Source organism: Tursiops truncatus, chromosome 6, assembly GCF_011762595.2.
Source record: "Tursiops truncatus isolate mTurTru1 chromosome 6, mTurTru1.mat.Y, whole genome shotgun sequence".
Lineage (NCBI taxonomy): Eukaryota > Metazoa > Chordata > Mammalia > Artiodactyla > Delphinidae > Tursiops > Tursiops truncatus.
The window spans coordinates 68,721,725-68,742,107 of record NC_047039.1 but is presented as its reverse complement, the minus strand read 5'-3'; the positions used below and the strand labels follow the sequence as shown (position 1 = coordinate 68,742,107).

The 20,383-nt window shown below is 37.8% G+C and overlaps 1 protein-coding gene across 3 annotated transcripts in view; it reads right to left on the bottom strand.

Annotated features, from left to right (window-relative positions):
• The window catches only part of TMC1 (transmembrane channel like 1), a 385,896-nt gene that overhangs the window by 295,365 nt on the left and 70,148 nt on the right, over positions 1–20,383 (bottom strand). The window lies entirely within an intron of this gene.

The following is a 20,383-nucleotide window of genomic DNA, read 5'->3' as shown; positions in this document are numbered from 1 at the left end:
CAATTTGGTGGCGGGGGGAGTAGCTCACATAATCCTCCATCATCCTTTTACACATTTCTTTTCACTATTCACCATTTTGCTATCAGGTTTTATTTTTATTTTAATCTTTGTTAAAACAAATTTGAAAATCAATCTTGTAGGTAAGTGGCACACTTAAAATATGTTATTAGAATGCTATTTAGTCCCTAGAGTATATCTTCTATCACTGAATCTAATTTCCTTCTAAAATAAGGCATGACATTTCCACTAAGGCACCCAGGTGAGTTATATGCCTGTCCTAATCAACAGCCACCTGTCATGATCTAAACAGGTTTCTGGGTTGTTTATATTCCTTCTTCCTCCCTCCCATCTCAAGCCTGAGCCTTTTACTCTTCAGTACCAAACACATGTACTCTTCACACACTACAGCCTGTACTGGGTGGAATTCAGAAGCCTCAGTTGAAAATTAAACATGCTGAAAGTGAATTCTTTGAGGCCTTGATATGTGGAGGCCCACACCCATGTTATCTTTCACGTTGAATTTTTTCCAAAACAAGATTTTTTCTAAGTGTTAAGGAAGAAAGAAAAGGAATTTTTTTTTAAATAGGAAGGTATTTTGGTTCATTTTGGTGAGCAAATAATGTCTCTGATACCCAAGTCAAATTCAGAAAAACCTGATTTTTTTTTTTTAAAAAGCACATGTAACACTGTAGAGACAGATTTTAAATTTAATTTCCTGAGGTGATAAGGTCAAATTCTGAACTATGGGTTTTCTAAAACGGTCAACTTCAGATTAAGAGCTTTGTGAAGCTAGTCCATGTGACATGTTGATGTTTTATTGAGTTTCAATTGAGGATGATGTCTTTAATAGAGAGAAACCACTTCATTTTAGTGTCAGGGAAACAGGATTAGAACTTGAATTATATCATGACAAAGCAAGATAATAGTGCGGGAGGGTATTATTACAGAGCAGGTTATGTTTGTGGCTTGACAAGTTACCCCACATCCATATCATCTTTGTATGTTCAACTCAAAGAAAACTAAGTAGGGAATAAATGCCTTTGGCTACAGGCCAGAGAGTCTCCAGGAAAAGAAAATACTTAAAACCCAAACCCTGATTAGTTTCACCATTATTTAAGGATCCTAATTGAGATCAATGAGTAGATAAATGCTCCAGGGATGTTCTCCTAAAGGAGGAACTTACCTTAAGAGAGGGCGACAATGGGCCAGTGGTCTGGTCTCAACAGCATTACCTGAATAATTCTCAGGGGCGTTCTTGACACAGTGTCCTCCAGTACTATGGATATGCTTTTATAAGCAGTTATGCTTCTTAATATAATGGTAAGCAGTCTCACTGAGTTACCAGGCATAAAATAAGATAGCGTGATCATAGCCAAGTAGAGCACTGCAGGGGTACTTCTCTACCTCCCTCCCCTGCACACTGGTCCTGAGAAGTTACTGCCAAGCCATCGCCGTGAGGATATCAGGGGACTGTAAAAGGCTGCTTGTTTTCAACAGAGCCCTGTGAGATTGGCTTCTTCAGTTCTCTCTCTGGCAGCAAGCTTGGCAATGTTTCCTCTCTGGACTGTATACCAAAACACTTGTTTTTGCAATAAATAAAAAATAAATTATACAAGTTAAAACATTATGACATAGATTTTTATGTTTAGGTCATAACTAAAGAGGAACTCCTTTCACCATGCAAGAGATGAATTAACAAAAGCATGCACTCTTGTTCTAAGCATCTTTGATATAGCAGAGTGACCTCCAGGTGATAATTTAACTTGTAGTAGAATTTTTACTCTATATTAAAAAGTCTCCTATCCATGGAGTGGACAATTTATCAAGAAGGAGTAAAAGACATTCTATCTCCATTCCCAAGAAAGGGAAATGGACAGATTCTTACGTTTCTGAAGCCCAAGTCCTTCTTAATGGTCTTTTAAACTTCACTGTGGAAGAAGGTACCATTTATTTTAGAAAGATGAAGAAGGAAAGATGCCCTCACCCTAAGAAGATCCTAGAATTCAAAAAAGGGAGAGTGGTTGTCATCTCAGAAACAAGGAGATGCTTAGACATTCTTTGGTTGGGGGAAAGACCTTGTGGGAGCATGGATGTGTAGGTTCCTGAAAAGGTGAGTCTTAGTTAGTAGCCTTGGGACCTGAGCAAAGGGTTCTGATAGATTACAAAGCAAACTGTGTAAACTTTTGGTGCCACCTTTTTTTCAAAGTCCCATGCTGCTCAGCACGAAACTGTATAAGCTGATGCATTGCTAATACCTGAAACAGCTGGGCCAGAAGTACAGTGGAAAATTGATGACTCCAGCAAAGCCTAGACAGGGAAGGCACAGTGCACAGAGATTCACCAGGGCCCCTGGTCACTGGACAGCAGACTATGATTTGTTGCTTAAGCTCCTAGGGATTGTGGATGATCCAAGAGAAGGAGGGAGGAAGTGTCTTTGTCTGTTCGGGCTGCTGTAACAAAAATACCATAAACTGAGTGGCTGATAAACAACAGAAATTTATTTCTCACAGTTCTGGAGGCTGGGAAGTTCAAGATAAAGGCATCAGCATATTCAGTGTCTAGTGAGGACACACTTCCTGATTCATAGAAGGCCATGTTTTCACTGTGTTCTCACATGTTGGAAGGGGTAAAGGAGGTATCTGGAGTCCTTTTACAAAGGCACTAATCCCATTCATGAGGGCTCCACCCTCAAGACCTAAGCACTGCCTAAAGGCCCCACCTGCTAATACCATCACACTGGAGATTTGGTTTCAACATGAATTGGGTTGGGTACACAAACATTCAATCTAGCAGGAAGGCAGAAGTATGATACTGGATCTCCCTTAATTCTGGCAGGTGGGGCCTACAGCCAGTTCCATTTTAATCTGAAAATTAAGGAAATGTGGCATGATACTCATCATAGGTCATGAAGCATTTCATACCTGTTATATAAACCATAATGTTCAGACTTGGAGTTTCACAAATATGTTGCAATTTATTTCATCAATTATTTCTTCAATCAGCATCTAATAAGGGGAAACAAAGATAAATGCAAAGACTCTCCATGCTCTCAGGAGCTACTGGAGTTGACTGCCCTACAACAGGTACTTACTATAATAAAAATGAGGTAAATTCTGCCATGAGACATTAAAAGGGAGCTGCGGGAACACAGCATAGCAAGGTTCTAACTTGGCCAGGGGGAGTTTGGAGTCTTTCCAAAAAAGGTGGCATTTGATTTGAATCTTGTTGCATGGGAAGGTGTTTGCTCTTTCTCCCACTGCCAGTCCTTTAATGGAGACACAAGCCAACACAAGTTCCCACCAGGAGCATGTCTGTGAAATTCTATTTCACTTAATCGGACAAGCATCTCGCTCTCATCTTTTCTAGTTCTCCAGCCTCCATTTGACCCATTTACTTCAAGTGGCCCTTTAAGGTAAGAGATTTAGCTGGGACTAGAATGTCCCACTTAGGCAGCTGCCCAATAGTCACCTTTAGTCTTATCCCTTCCCACCTCCACATCCCCCACCCCCTATGGAACTGACCAGCCAGGTTCACTCTGCTGGGCCTCTTATTCAGAACAAAGGGATCAGACATTGTTAGGTAGAGGAAGTGAACTGGTAGGAAATATTAGTGCGTCTATCACATTCCTGGAATCGATTCGTTCAACACTTTCTTAGTATGACCTCTGAATCAGTCATAATTCAGTTCAACTCATAGTCACTGAATATTCTTAGTAGATACTTTGGGTAGTATCTTAAGACAACTTCAGCTGCTATTTTAAAAAATATCATAGACTGAGTGGTTCAAACAACAAACATTTCCTTCTCACAGTTCTGGAGGCTAGAAGTCTGAGATCAAGGCCCTAGTAGCCAGTCCACTTCCTGGTTGCAGGCTGCTGACTTCTTGATGTGTCTTCACATGGTGGGAGCTCTCTGGGGTCCTTTTTATAAGAACATTAATCCCATTCTTGAGGATTTCACCCTCGTGATCTAATCACCTCCCAAAGGCCCCCACCTCCTAATAGTATCACCTTGGGGAGAGAGGGGGTGGTAAGATTTCAACAAATGAATTTTGGAAGGACAGAAACATTCAGGCCATAACAAGCAGTGAAAGATCAAAAAGATGGGCGCTATTTGACTATAGTGGCTTAGAACACAAGCTCAAAGCCAGGTTTAGGTTCAAATTCTATTTTCTCCAACAAATTGTCATGTTTCCCCCAACTTGCTTCCTCCAAACCAAGAAGAATGGGTCATTACACCACTGTTTAAGAGCTATTTCTAATGAGAATGTGGCATATCCCACAAATGTGTAAGGGTAAAATATATATTAAGAACCACTAAAATGATTATGGAAGGGCCGAGTACATGCCTGACACCTTGTAAGAATAAATAAATGGCTGGTTTAAGGACATGAAATATAAAATTTCAATGTGTGATTTTGGTAGCTGATCTTTCCTGCCTGGGATTTACTGGCTAGCATAATGAGAGCTATACATGTGTTAGATTCGATTCAGATCTTCTCTATCCCTATACAAAAACACTTCGCTAAAATACCAATTAATGATTTTTTCATTTCTCAAACTGTTCCAAATCTAATACATTTCAAAAAAAAATTACTTTTCCTCTATTTTTTATTCTAAACTCCTCCAAGCTATCAGTTTTCAATATGGACCTGCCATGATTAGCCATTTGCTTAGAGAAGAAATCAATTTCTTTTGTCATGAGACTAGAGCTCAGTTCACATCAGAGGTAGTTATCATGAATTCCTCCCTAAAATATTCAAACTGAGCATATATGGAATTAAAATTGCTTTCGCTCAAAAGTGAAATCCTTATATGAGAGTAGACTATAAACATGAGAAATACACCCCTGCTATTTTATGCCTCCCCCATAAATTGTTTCCATCCATGACTCAAGTGCCAGTTTGTTTTCATGAATTTCAATTACAACTGGCAACACAGAGCTGCTGGGAATAAGAGTTAGGCTGGGATGGAAGGGGGGCATTTTGACATCTGCAGAACCCCACAAAAGGTGTGAGATTTGCATTTCAGACTGGCTTCCAGAACACAGGAAGAAGCTAATGAGAAACCAGACTTTCTGGCCAGCCTAGTAGCAGATATCAAGTTCTGAGGTTTCCTCTTTGGATAAATATAAAAGGCAGAACTTCTGTAGTCAGGCTAAAATTGACAGAGGAAAAAGAGAACTACTGGAGTAAAATACTAACTCGATTAATAGAATACTGTGTTCTAATGAAGAAGAAATAAAAAGGGCTTTATTGCAAACGTAGCGACTGACAAGGGATTAATCTCCAAAACATACAAAGAGCTCATGCAGCTCTGTATCAAAAGCAAACAACCCTATCAAAAAATTGGCAGATCTAAACAGACATTTCTCCAAAGAAGACACAGAAGGCCAAAAAAACACATGAAAAGATGCTCAACATCGCCAATTTTTAGAGAAATGCAAATCAAAACTGCAATGAGGTATCAGCTCACACCAGTCAGAATGGCCATCATCGAAAAGTCTACAAACAATAAATGCTGCAGAGGGTGTGGAGAAAAGGGAACCCTCCTACAGAGTTGGTGGGAATGTAAGTTGGTACAACCACTACAGAGAACAGTATGGAGGGTCCTTAGAAGACTAAAAATAGAACTACCATATAATCCAGCAATCCCACTCCTGAGCATATTCCTGGAGAAAACTGTAATTCGAAAAGATACACGCTCCCCAATGTTCATTGCAGCACTATTTAAATACAATAGCCAAGACATGAAAGCAACCTAAATGTCCATCGACAGATGAATGAATAAAGAGGATGTGGTACATATATACAATTGAATATTAGCCATAAAAGAAGAATGAAATAATGCCATTTGCAGCAACATGGATAGACCTAGAGATTATCATACTAACTGAAGTAAGTCAAAGACAAATACCATATGATATCACTTATATGTGGAATCTTTAAAAAAATGATACAAATGAACTTATTTACAAAACAGAAACAGACTCACAGTCTTCGAAAACAAGTTTATGGTTACAAAAGGGGAAATGTGCAGGGGAGGGATAAATTAGGAGTTTGGGATTAACATATACACACTACTATACATAAAATAATCAATAAGGACCTACTGTATAGCACAGGGAACTACTCAATATTCTGTAATAACCTATATGAGAAAAGAATCTGAAAAAGAATGGATATATGTATATGTATAACTGAATCACTTTGCTGCACATCTAAAACTAACACAACATTGCAAATCAACCATACGCCAATATAAAATTAAAAATTAAATTTAGAAAAGAAAGGGTTTGGGGGTTAATGTCAGTGGTACTGTTTTGGAGACCACAGTTGTCCTCAGATGGGAAAATCTTTAAATGGACATAACAATTGAGACATGAAATTATAGATTTGTTTTGGCCAGAAAAGAGAGGAGGTATCTCATTTAGAACAATTTTTGGTATGAAAGTGGGTTCTTTATATCTCAACAAATACCAAATAAATTTAAATGACTGAGGCAAAATTTTTCCTAAGGATTTATTGTTTTGACATAAAGTGAGCAAGGTCAATATCATCGAAACCTGCTTAACCCCAGAAAAACTGAGCCATCTCCAAACATACCCAATGTCTACAAAGTGCACCCATTATTTATATAAAAATCAATAAGAGTCAATGAAATCTGTAATCATACAATAATTTCTCCAGGAACAAGAGCAAACAGCATCAGTGGTGTCAATTAGCTTACTGTCTGTGGAAGGTACTACAAAAAGAAAATTTAGTCATTAATATCCTTAGTATTTTAAGTAGCCAGAACTAATGGAAGACAACACTAATGTGGACAAATGTAAAATATGCAAGCAAGTATGTAACAATATGGAATAAATATTTATAAAAGGTACATACAGAGGAGTTATTGCAATTTGTTTCACTTTACCAAGCCTTCAGCAGGTTGAGAGAAGTTTGGTCAGAGGAGAGGTCAGGCAGAGACAAAACCCAAGACACTCAGTAAGAAGGCTGAACTCATACATCATTGTCTAAATCAGTGGCTTCTAAACTTTTTAATCCCATGCACCTATGAATAAAACATTTAAGTATATACCTTTGATGTGTTTGTGTGTGTGTGTATATATATATATACCAAAGGTATATGCTTAAATACACAAATATATAAAAATTACATGTATATACTATTATACTAACATATTATATACATAGTAAAACATATACAAAATAGAAATTATAAAAGGATGAGATAAAGATAACATAAATAATTATTTTATTTTATTAATCTATAAGAAAATATGTTCCCACTTTAAAAAATCATTAATATTATTAAAAATTGCTCAAATAATGTGATTTAATATACTTAATTATTTTTGAAAATCTTGGCTTAACATTTGTGATTCAGTCCAATGTTATGTTCATTATTTCTGTACTTGATTTTAATGACTGTCATGGCTGAAAAGTTATTTCCTAATGATAGAAGTATGTGAAAAGAAAAAGGACCTCATTATCTTGCTTACTAAATCATGGTACTTATTTTTTAATCCAATCCACCAACTATGCAAAAGTTTTGTCTAAATTTGACACAGTATTCAACTAGGGTGAGGTCTATAATGATAGAGGAAGTAAATCCATATTTCATTTATTCTCTTGATCATTTTCAAAATTCATCAGAATCTATGAATTTACCTTTTACTTATTTGACTGCCAAACAACTGGTCGTACAGGATTAAGAGAAATGTCAACTTTGCCATTTTTCCCCCACTTTAAGCAGTACATGAGTTATTATTTTCAATCTTAGATATCTCAGAAATATTTTTATCCATTTGTCCATTTTGTGCAGTAGATAATGAAATCCCTAAATCCACTTAACCAGGTACATATACACTTCACTGTGTGTCAATACACTGAAATCAAGCAACAGAGAACCCTACCAGTCCTTTGGGATTAGGTAAGTGCTACTCTTCCCCTAAGAGACCCAAATGCCTTTCTGACAGTACATATGTGCAAGGACTAGTGCCAATCTGTATTAAATATCAGTAAATCTTAATTTCTTTTCTCTATATATTAATGTGAAGCCATAAATTATAATATCTTTTTCCATGCACCAATGAATCGTCTTGTTCACACCCTGATAAGCATGTCCTCCACTTTGAAATGAATGTTTCTCCATAAAAACTTGTCTCCTCTCTCCCTTTAGAGTAGGTAAATGAGTGCTTTATGGCAAATGGCATAATTCTAGGGGTGGGGTTACAGGTTAACAATTACCAACACTTCTAGTGACTTCAGGTTCTTGAGTTAATTTCTTTTTTTGTGGAGAGTCCAACTGAAAAATATCATCATTCATTTCATAGATATTTATTGAGATTCTATTATCTTACCACTGTCAAATTCCATATAAAAATTTTGAATAATTTAGAACCAAAGTGAATAATCTCTAAATAATCTATACCAGAGAGCAGAAACTTCTTCTGTAAAGGACTAGATAGTAAATATTTTTGGCTTTGTTGTCCATACCAGTAGTTGTTGCTCCAATTTATTCAATTCTGCCAATGTAGAATGAAAGCAGCCATAGACAATATGTAAAAGAAGGTGCATGGCTGTGATCCAACAAAATTTCATTTATGAAAATAGATAGCAGAAACAATCTGGCTTGTGGACCAAAGTTTGCCAACCTTCCATCTAGACAACTGCTTCACTTTCCCTATCTGACTTGACTACAGTGATATGAGTCTACACAATTTTACATATCTGACTCTTGAGTCATGCTATTTTCTTTTACCTGAATAAGTAAGAAAATTAGAGAAAGCTAGTCGTTTTCTTGATGCATATTCAGATACTTGTCTTTACTTTTTCAGATATCCTCTTTAGTCTTTGTTGCCAGGTGCACTGACCAAATGAGTTGGTCCCTTATTCCTTACAAAATAGAAATAATTTAACATAGAGTCGAAAGGCACAATCTGGCCTATGAAAGAACAATGGTTGAACAATATCTGTTGGCTAGAAACTTCAAGATGGCTCTTGCTGGTTTTCGTTTGTGTGACAATATATATGTCAAATGCCACAGAAGAAGGAAAAGCAAAGTATGACTTGCCAGGAAGAGGGTTAACCTCCATTACAGTAATTAAAAAACTGCATAGTGATGACTGCAGTGTACTACTGCCAACTTAGAGTCCACTTCTCAGTGTACTCCAAGGTCTGTTCTTCCTCAAAACACACCCAATGGTGCTCAAATTTGAGTCTTCAAAAGTTTCACCTTGGAAGTTGGTGGAAATCCTAATTGTAGGTCTTCTGGAGTGGGATCCAGATATCTGTGATCTTGGGTTTCTGGTGATTCTAATGGGGCCAGTCAAAAGAAAACATAAAGGCTAAGAAGCACAGAGTAAATCTGCTGAGTTCAAAAATCCCCCCTGCAAGGCTGGTGTGAAGATTAGTGAAAATATATCTGAAGCTCCCAAATCAGAACTTGGCAGACAGTACATGCTCCATAGAGCTAAATAATTTTATAATTATTATTACAGGATAATTATTATTATGATAAACTTATTATTTTATACACAAAGAGAGCTATGGAAACTGGAAGCATTTAAACTGTGATCAGGTAAAAAGGGAAGAAAGGGAATTTATAAATCCCCAATACCAAAAATGGATGCAGTATGAGAGGGTCAGAAACTGCAATAGTTAACGAGAAAGGTCATAAATGCTGAATCATTAGGTAATCATTAAGCCAAACTAGAGACAAGTAATGAAGGAAAAAGGGGGAAAAGGCCTTAATGTCTATTTGCCCATCTGCCACAAAATTGAAGCAAAGACATGTTTATTATCTGGATCATTTGGGTCTTAGCTACAGTTCTCTGATTCCCTTTACCTGAGTAAACCTGAAATTAAGGCCATAAAATCGAGAAAGCAGTGGGAGTTAGGAAAAAGGGCGATTTGCAAACTGTAGCTGATGTCAGAGAGCCATTCCAGTCTTAAAATATTTTTGCTTTCCTCGATAAATGCCCAGAGACTGATAGTTTTGCCATTTGCTCTGCCCTTTGGCAAAGAATACCTTAGACTCTACTCAGGGCAGCCCTGGTCCTTCCACTCAGTTGTTCATTCATTCATTGAACCAATATTTAAGAGCTCAGACCATGAGCCAAGGACCATTCTAGGCACTTGGGATACATAAGTAAACAAAACTATAGATAAAGATCCTTCCCCTCATAGAACTTACATTCTAGCAGAGAAACGGAATCAAATGTAAACGTAATGACTAAGCAAGTTATATATTGATAATATAAAAAGCAAAATAAGCAGGGAAAAGGAGAGCGTGGGGAGGTGAGAGGTGGTCAGGGTCGGTCTCACTGGGAAAGTAAGACTTGAGCAGAGACCTAAAGGAAGTGAGGGACTGTGGCCAGCAGCTAGGGATGATAAAGCATTCCCAGTGGAGAGAACAACAAAAGTCATAGGACAGGAGAGTGCCAGACTTTTTTTAAAGAATAACAGGAAGGCTAGTGTAGCTGGAGAAGAGTGAATGAGAGGAATAATCAGAAATGAGAGCAGTGAAATAATTGAGGGTTCAGATCATTGTAGAGCCTTGTAGGCCATTTGCTATAAGAACTTTGGCTTTTACTCCTAGTGAGATGAGCAGCCTTTGTGTGGTTTTGAGCACAGGAGTGACATGATCTCATCTAGGCTTTAAAAGGTTCAGTCTCGCTGCTGAGTTCAGACTAAGAGGAGAGCAAGCATAGCTCATACCTGCAGTAATCCTGGCACATAGCTCATCACCTCCAGCAAAAGTGCTTTACACAGAGGGAACACTTCACTTGGAAGCATCTGCCACAAATACTGATGTCTGCTTATGCCTGGTCACTGACCCCTAACTGAAGGTTCTGACTTGCTAATCAGTTTTGACCTCTGGCCACCAGGCAATCAAATTACGTGGTCCCAGCCACCCTATTGTTCTCTGAACTTTGCCTTAGCTCCCACAAAAAGGTGCCTAAAGTTCAATCTTTTTTATTCAATAACTTTCAGAGTCCCTTATTACATTAAAAATCAATTGGTAATTAGAAGCACTTGAACCTACTCTAAGGGATAATAAATATCATATTTTTAGTTTCTACTGTATGCCAGGCGCTGTGTTTTATGTATATGAACAGAGTTAATCTTCTTAACCCAGTGAGTTAGTATATTATTGTAATGTCTCAGTGGCAGAAACCATGCCTTGAAGACATTAAGTAATTAGTAAGGACACGACGCAGGACCGGAACCCAGAAAATACTACTCCTACCCTATAACATGTAATTAGCTTTGAAATAAATACTTATACTTCAAAAGCCTAAAAAAAAAGTACTCTTCAGGATCTTATTCACACTATTTATCCGTATAGTATATCCTGTTAATGTTGAGAGAACAAAAGAAAGTTAAAAACTTTAGCCTGGCTCTGACCTCAGTATGACAAATTAGCGTAAATACCCTCTAAAGGACATGGTCAGGATTGGTAATTGTTGGGTTAATTAAAAAAGGAGTTAAAGCAAGGAAAGATAGGAAATTATACATGCATACTTAAATAATTTACTTTTCTTTCAACCATTTCTTTCTGTATTCATTCATCAATCATTTGTTGTAGAACATTTTCTTACAGTCATTGGTATTCTGTTTCTTTTTTGCATAAAGCATCATCTTTGATCTCCAATTTCAGTTTCTTTACAGTGGAATTAAAAAATAAGTTCAGCTGTGAAGAAACATAAAAATCAACTTTTCTAGATATTTATGAGTATGTTTTAATATTTTACAATGTTTTCTTATATTACACAGCTCCCCACACCCCCTCCCCCACAGATGCTCTCCAAAGCCTTTAGTTTAGTTCTCATGGAAACAACTCTCTTCCTTTTCACATTCATATTTCTTTGGCTTTCATACTACTTAATAAATTGTGTAATATCAATAACGAACACAACTGGCATAAACAGATTTGGGAAGAAACGTTAGCTGACTCTTGGTAAACATAAAACTCAACTGATGGGGGCAGAAATGCATAAATGTTCTAGAATAGTCTTCTGGCTGCCAGTACTCCTCTGCAATGGGCATCGTCCAGCATGTTTTATTGAGGGAATAGAGTGTGATTACTCTAGGGAGTCAGTTAAATGGACATTGATTAACTGAGCATCTATGGTATAGGCTATTGATATCAATAATGAAATCTTATTGGGAATTGCAGAACATAGGAACTCGACGGAAAAATAACAAAAAAATAACTAGCATAATCCAATCATTTAACAGATGAGAAAATCCAGAGCTTGAGAATTAGGTATCTTCCCAAAATCACTTCATCATTAGGAAGAGGTACAGATTTGAGGTTTCTGTTCAGAGTCCCTTTCCACACACTAGAGTGCTCCATTTTGTCACTACTTGGTAAAGTTACTGAAAATGACTGAATTTCCTCTTTTCTCTAGTCCTTCTGTTTTTCAAATAATGTGCAAAGAAGTAATTCTCTCACCTGAGACTAACATATTACCTAAAAAATTAGAGATGTTTAATCTTGAGGTTTTCAATTAAAAATACACTAGTCTGGGCTTCCCTGGTGGCGCAGTGGTTGGGAGTCCGCCTGCCGATGCAGGGGACGCGGGTTCTGTGCCCCGGTCTGGGAGGATCCCACATGATGCGGAGCGGCTGGGCCCGTGAGCTATGGCCGCTGAGCCTGAGCGTCCGGAGCCTGTGCTCCGCAACAGGAGAGGCCACAACGGTGAGAGGCCCGCGTAACAAACACACAAAAACACACTAGTTTTTTTTTTAATATGAGATTTCAATGTCAATTACATAAAATTAGTTTGTCTCTTCCAAAACATGGAAACTCAGAACCAGATTTTTCCTATAACCCATTGAATTCACAAGGACTCACATTTGGGCATTGGTCAGGGACTAGAAAATAGCTTAGGGGGGAAAAAAAGCAACTGAAATACTAGAAAGACTGAATAAATAAACAAGAAACCAACCTTGCAGCTGACTTTTCCAGATACTTTGCCAAGATGACTAAGGTCACTGGTAAATACTCAGTTCTCCTGTAATACTATCAAAAATAGCTACCATAGAAAAAGATAAGAAATAATATTTACTTTGCAAAAAGTATAAGGCTTATGTGATGTGTGCTCATGTATATTTATAAAAATGGGTTAAAATATAATGTAATAAAAGTCTAAAAAAGGAACTGGGAAATTAGAACCAGATTCCATATTCTATTTATTTTTTCTTATTTTTTTTCTGCTAGAAAAATACCTACAAAAAAATTGATTTGGCACAAATAAATGTGTATACTTACTAACTCCACCTGCAACTCAAGTCCCAGCCTTCTGGCAATAATGAACTACTTTTAAGCTCTAAGTCTCATGATTACTTTCCCCAAAGATAAATGGGGGGATGCTTAAAGTCACCTGTTTGGGAGCATTGCTGCTCCCCTCTTGCTGGAAATCCTCACCCCCACCTCTGCCTCCCAAGGATCAGATTGGCACTGTCTTGGCAGTCACCTGAGTAACTGCTCTAGTGAACTCTTAAATATTTACTCCAAAGCTTCCATGATACTGCACTCCACTCCCATGATACTGATCTCTGATTTTCTGTTTCCTCATAGATATTTTTCCTTCATTTTATCATTAAATATGGAATTCCCCAGGGTTCTAGACATAATCCATTGTTCTTCCTAGTCATCTTCTCTCCTAATTTATTTCATTCCCTCTCAGAGTCTTAACTATCACATGTCAGGGACCTTCAAATCTATGGATTCAGCACAGTCCCCTCACTAGCAAATAAGAGCCATGTCAAACTCCCACTGAATAGCTCTATCTGATGATCCTTGAACACTTAAAATTCATCTTATCAAAAACTGAACATCTGATCGCCTTTCCTCCCCAAATGGCTCATGTGTCTCATGTGTTCCAAAGAACCAATTACCCAATCTAGAAACTTCTGACAAAATCCTCAGCAATAATTCTTCAATTGGATTTTTGCCATTAAATTTGGATTTTTACTATGTGTGTAATTACAGGGTCTTAAGATAATGCTAGTCTTATTTAAATTAATAAATTTTTGTACTTCACAATGGTACAACCCAAAGTACGCTAATGAATTAGTCCACTAATAGCTTTTCCTAGGCACTACACAACCACCATCACTACCATCACCCCTGACTCTGTCATGCCTGTTTTTCCTCCCGATTAAGGCTTTTTGAAGACTTATGGTTAAACGATGCACTGGAAATTCCTAATTTGGGTAATCTCATCAATATACAGCTATATAAATCAGCCAGCACCACAGACTGCATGTGTTTTATTTAAGAATACAAAAAACAACATAGATCCAATAGATCTTTTGAGTATCTAGTTACATATTCTCACTTCCTTTCATGTGTGTATATTTACATTTTTATTCTCCAGACTAAGAAATAAGGAAAGAGGGGAAAAAAGCAAAAGCATTTCCCTGAGAAAAAGTTCAAAAAAAAAAAAAAAAAGGTAGGGAGGGGAAAGAGATGACAAAATATTGATACATTTTCCACTAATGCTAATTAAATCTAATCAAAGCTCACAACTAACTATTGTGTTGTGGGTTTATAATGTCAGCCTAAAGGCTTTGATCCTGATTAAATCAAGACAAGCAGTACTGAAGGCACTAATGATAAAGCAAGCCCCATTAGACTGTTAAAATATAACAGACGTGGGCTTCCCTGGTGGCGCAGTGGTTGAGAGTCCGCCTGCCGATGCAGAGGACACGGGTTCACGTCCCAGTCGGGGAAGATCCCACATACCGCGGGGCGGCACTGAGCCTGCGTGTCCAGAGTCTGTGCTCCGCAGCGGGAGAGGACACAACAATGACAGGCCCGCGTACCACAAAAAAATAAAATAAAAAAAAATAACAGGGGTTCTCTTTCACAAATCAATGTATTTCTATTTAGCCAAAGCCTGCCACTCTGAAAATACGTCAGTAATCGTTCTTCTCTCTTTCTTAATCTTTTGCTACTTTCTCCAGGGCCTGCAGTCAACTGTGGAGGTGGAACAATGAAGTCTTTCATGTAGAAGAAAAAAAAGAAAACCCTCTGAGTGCAATGCTCTCTCTCCTTCTCTGTATCACTGTGAGCATACCAAAAGAAACAAAAGGAAAAGATCAACCCTTTTTCCAGTGGTCAAAAAGTATTTTAGAAATAAAGGAAGAGGGTTTCCCTGGTGGCACAGTGGTTAAGAATCTGCCTGCCAATACAGGGGACTTGGTTTCGAGCCCTGGTCCGGGAAGATCCCACATGCCACGGAGCAACTAAGCCTGTGCGCCACAACTACTGAGCCTGCGCTCTAGAGACTGCGAGCCTCAACTACTGAGCCCGTGTGCCACAACTACTGAAGCCTGCGCACCTAAAGCCCGTGCACCGCAACAAAGAGAAGCCACCACAATGAGAAGCCCGGGCACCACAGCAAAGAACAGCCCCCACTTGCTACAACTAGAGAAAGCCCGTGTGCAGCAACGAAGACCCAACGCAGCCAAAAATAAATAAATAGATTTAAAACAAAACAATGTAAAAAAAAAAGAAATAAAGGAAGAAATCCTTGGGCATGGCTTTGCGTCTGTCTGTCTTCCAATTGACTATCACTGATAGTAGGTGTTAAACCTTTTCAATGTCAGGAATCCAAGTCCAGAGAAGGCACCTAAAGGACAAACTCCTGAAAAGCAATGAATGACATTTGGCTAAGACAACCAAGAGCCCTTGATGCTACAGAGAATTCTATAAGAAAAAACGTTGGCACCACTGAGCATTTTGAGTGCTTAGACAGACAAATGTAGACAAACCTCCTAAACTTGATCTTACTTATTGTTGACAAAACAATTTCAAAAGATAAGCAGTGAGATCTTGGAATTTACATTTAACTTCAGGGTCAGGAGAGAAGCCAAGTGAAATACAGGGAGCTTTGAAAGATTAGAGCCTACATTAGGTCAAGATCACAGCGATTCTCTGTTCTTCAGTTGAGAGTAAAAGCAAAGCCAGACTATTAAGAAAGAGAACTGGTGTGTGCAAAAGATCTAATCAGTGTGTTGCTTCTAATCTACAAATTACTCAAGAAGCAAGGGACTCAGGAGTCCTTGTTTCTGTTATTTTTTTAAAAGTACATTGTTCTCACTAAATCTTTTAGTCCAATAGATCTTTCTTTAACATAGTGTTTAAAGTTTTTAAATAACATTCCTTTATATTTGTGTAATACTTTATAAACGAAAGGGGTCTAGCAGAATTTATTCATCATTAACCCACTTCAACACGGGTAGGTATTATCCCAATTATTAATCAGCCAGGATGAGTGATATCAACTCAGCTTTGTAAATGGGGAGTCAGAGCACTGTGGAAACTGAGAAGATTAGGCGGGCCTCTCACTGTTGTGGCCTCTCCCGTTGTGGACACGCAGGCTCAGCGTCATGTGGGATCTTCCCAGACCGGGGCACAAACCGGTGTCCCCTGCATCGGCAGGCAGACTCTCAACCACTGCACCACCAGGGAAGCCTAGGTAAGAGTCTTATACTTTACAAGTAGTAGAGCCAGGACTAAGACCCAGTTCTTTGATGATTCAGCATTATGTTACCACATAAACAAGTTACATTTAAATAACAAAGGAAGCTACATTTTATAAGAGGCAAGTAGGAAGTTTTAATTCAATTTAACTCATCATATATCAAAGCAAAAGCATTTGTCTAAGAATTTCAGCCACATAACCAATATTCAGCTAAATATGTTTGGAATGGAGGACCAATGCTACATAAATGACTACCCATTGATAAAGTTAATTGTTAACATCTTCATGTATTTTTAACTGAGGATCATACTGGGAAAGCAGGGACCCCCACTGAACCCCACTCTCCCAACACTTCAAGTGACAACAGCTAATGTGGTTGTTTTTTTTTTTCTAACATCTTTATTGGAGTATAATTGCTTTACAATGGTGTGTTAGTTTCTGCTTTATAACAAAGTGAATCAGCTATACATATACATATATCCCCATATCTCCTCCCTCTTGCATCTCCCTCCCACCCTCCCTATCCCACCCCTCTAATAAATTTGTTTGGCTGCTCTACCCTGGAGGCTTATTTAGATGTGAAAACGAAGGAAGTAGTCATTAAGATTTACTTTGTTCTGGGCTTCCCTAGTGGCGCAGTGGTTGAGAGTCCGCCTGCCGATGCAGAGGACACGGGTCCGTGCCCCGGTCCGGGAAGATCCCACATGCCGTGGAGCGGCTGGGCCAGTGAGCCATGGCTGTTGAGCCTGCATGTCCAGAGCCTGTGCTCCGCAATGGGAGAGGCCACGGCAGTGAAAGGCCCGCGTACCGCAAAAAAAAAAAAAAAAAAAAAAAGATTTACTTTGTTCTGAATTTAGTTGAGAAAGCAGAAAGACATTAAAAAGACAATTACATTTGGGGCATGAAGTGAATCTTTGGTATACTCTTAGTGTACCAATCAACTTTAAAGCACAATGCCATGAAGATTTTCTAGGTTCTATATGTTTTAATGTAACTAATATTCACTGAGCAGTTAGTATCCATAATGCATTATATCAAGTGAATAAAAAGTTATAAACTGGATTTGGGGAAAGATGGACAATGAATTGAACACACGAATCTAACTTTCCTCCCTCTAGAAACCCCTATAAAAACCACAATAAAGGGATAGATGGGTGACTAGATAAAGTTTTTAAAGGTATATATACAAGAGTAAATGGAGATAATACAACAGCACAAACTTTAGGAAGGCAGGAAAGCAGACAGATGAATGTTAACCAAGGGGCCTTGTAGACCTAAGAAGGCCAAATCTAACCAGCACTGAGGAAACCTGAAAACTGACCTAATCTTCACTTCAAATTCCTCAAGTCTGGGAAGTTGACAGCATCAGACATGTCCAGAAATGGGAATTAAGGGAGATGGGGGGCAAAAATAAGGAAGATTGGTTGGAAGCTTTAGTAAAAAGCAATTGGATCCATTTCCCTACATTCTTCTGGCTATTCCACTGAGTTACTTCCCTTACCCCTCAATAGTAGATCAGAAAGGTTAAAACAGAGTCTATTCTCTGGAAGAAGCCGTGCACAGTTGAGGGTATGAGTACTAGTCTGAAAATGTGTGGATCAAATGAATAATTACTTGACTACCAGACTGCTAGCAGATACGCCTTACACTTCAGGCCACAGATTAGAAGTTACTTCTTTAAGGAATCAGCCCAAGTGGAAAGATATGAATATCAGGGGTACCTCCAACACTAGCCCAGCCAAATTACCCTACAGGGAAACTCAGCATTAACAAACCCACCCATGCTGTCAAGAGATTACAGACATTCTACTCAGGAAATCACATTCTCCCAGTCTGAATCATGAGCAGTCAAGCAAAGGTTACCAGAAACCAGAGGAAAATGTCTCATATGGAACACAGCGATGAGAATAAGCTGAGTGAAACACTTGGAGAAAACAGGCTAAACAGAGAAAAGAAAACTTAAAAAAAATTCTCATTAATATCCCCAGGGAGAGGATTTTCATAGATGCAGATTGCTAACAGCTAACTAGCAACTATAAAAAAAAGAATAAGATGGTATTTTAAAACTTCAGAGAGTAAAAAGAACTCTTGGAAAATAAAATTTGACAGCGGGGAGGTGGGGGAATGTCAACAGAAGTTTTGCAAAGAACCATTAAGGAAATCTTCAAGAAAATTAAAAGGTTGAGAGATCCCAGAATGAATGCAGAATATGACAAAACAATCTAACTGTATTATAAGTGTATAAAAAACCTCACTGAAGGGGACTGAAGGGAAAAGATGCTCACCTTAGCAACACTGGAAATGAATAAAGTTTGTAAAACTAAAGGCAAAAAAAACCCATATATATAATCACTGAACTCTAGGTGATAAAGTTGTTTCCTATGAGAGTACCAGTTAATAATCTTGATACTGTGAATCAAGTATACTGGAATTGAACAATCAAGTAAGTGGATGGGGGATTGCAGGAGCCAGGTTTCTCTCTGTTAGACTGGGATTTTATAGACAAGTAAGGAGAGACAGCTAGAATGATCCGTATGGTAATGGCTTAGAGCTGGAGACATCAGTATGAACTTATATTTAGCTTAATATAGATATAGATGTTAAATATAGAAATATTTATAGATATATGTATATACCCAAGTTGGTATACACACATATGCTTTTGCTCTGTCAGCTGGGAGGGCCTAGATGCAACAATACTCCAGTAGCAACTAGCACACAGATTTTGGCTTTTAATACTATTCTCCAGTAGAAGGAATCAGATCTCCTTGGAGAAATGTCAGTCTAGGATTTAGGTAGGAAATATTCAAGATAAGCCTGGAGCATCTTACAGTGACAGAAAATAAGGAAATGTTAAAAAATAAATAAGTAAACTCACAACTTTGGAGGTATGTCAAAGGGACAAAGGAGCCAACCAAAACCTCCCAATGGCCAAAGCTGGAAGAGTTTGAGCAACAAAATAAATAAAGTAGTATTTGATTGTAACCCAGAGTATAAAATAAATATTCATTAGTCCATACTGCCATAAATAAGTAACTGAATAAATAAATAAATGAGGGAGAAGAGAAAACTCTCCCATGCAAGAGAATTCCAAATAATTTATGTAGATACTCTGTCCTCTAGGAAGTGGAGCATAACTCCCCATCTAAGTATGAGCTACACACAGTGACATTTACCCAAAGAGTACAGTATGGAAAGGGAATCAAATAGTAATGTTACACTGCAAAAACCTGAGAAACACTACCTCAGCTAGGTGATGAGAAAGACATCAGAAAAATCCCAATTGAGGGACATTATACAAAATACCTGACCTGTACTATTCAAAATGGTCAAGGTCATGAAAAACAAGAAAAGTCTGAAAACCTCTCACAGCTAAGAGGATCCTAAAGAGACAATTACTAAATGCAATGTGATATCTAGATGTGATCCTAAAACAGAAAAAAAAAACCCAAAACATTTAGGTAAAAACTAAAAAAATATGGACTTTCATTAACAAGAATGTATCAGTATTGGTTTATTAATTGTGACAAATATACCACACTAATGTTAGATGTTAATAAGAGAAACTAGGTGTGGAACACATGGGTAGTCTTTATACTATCTTTGCAATTTTTCTATAAATCTAAAATTATTTTTGAATTAAAAGTCTATTAAAATATATTTTAAATTGGAAGGGCAAGGTAATAAAATATTTGAAAAATTAGAAAAAATTACAAAGATAGAAAATATGAGAGAAAAATAGTAGAAAAAACCATAGAAGGTCTAGACAAAATGTACAGTGTTCAACAAAAGGTACTCAGAAGGAGAGAAGAGAAAATAGAGAAGAAACAATTATCAAACTAAAAATAGAATTTTCTAGTACCAATGAGACTTCA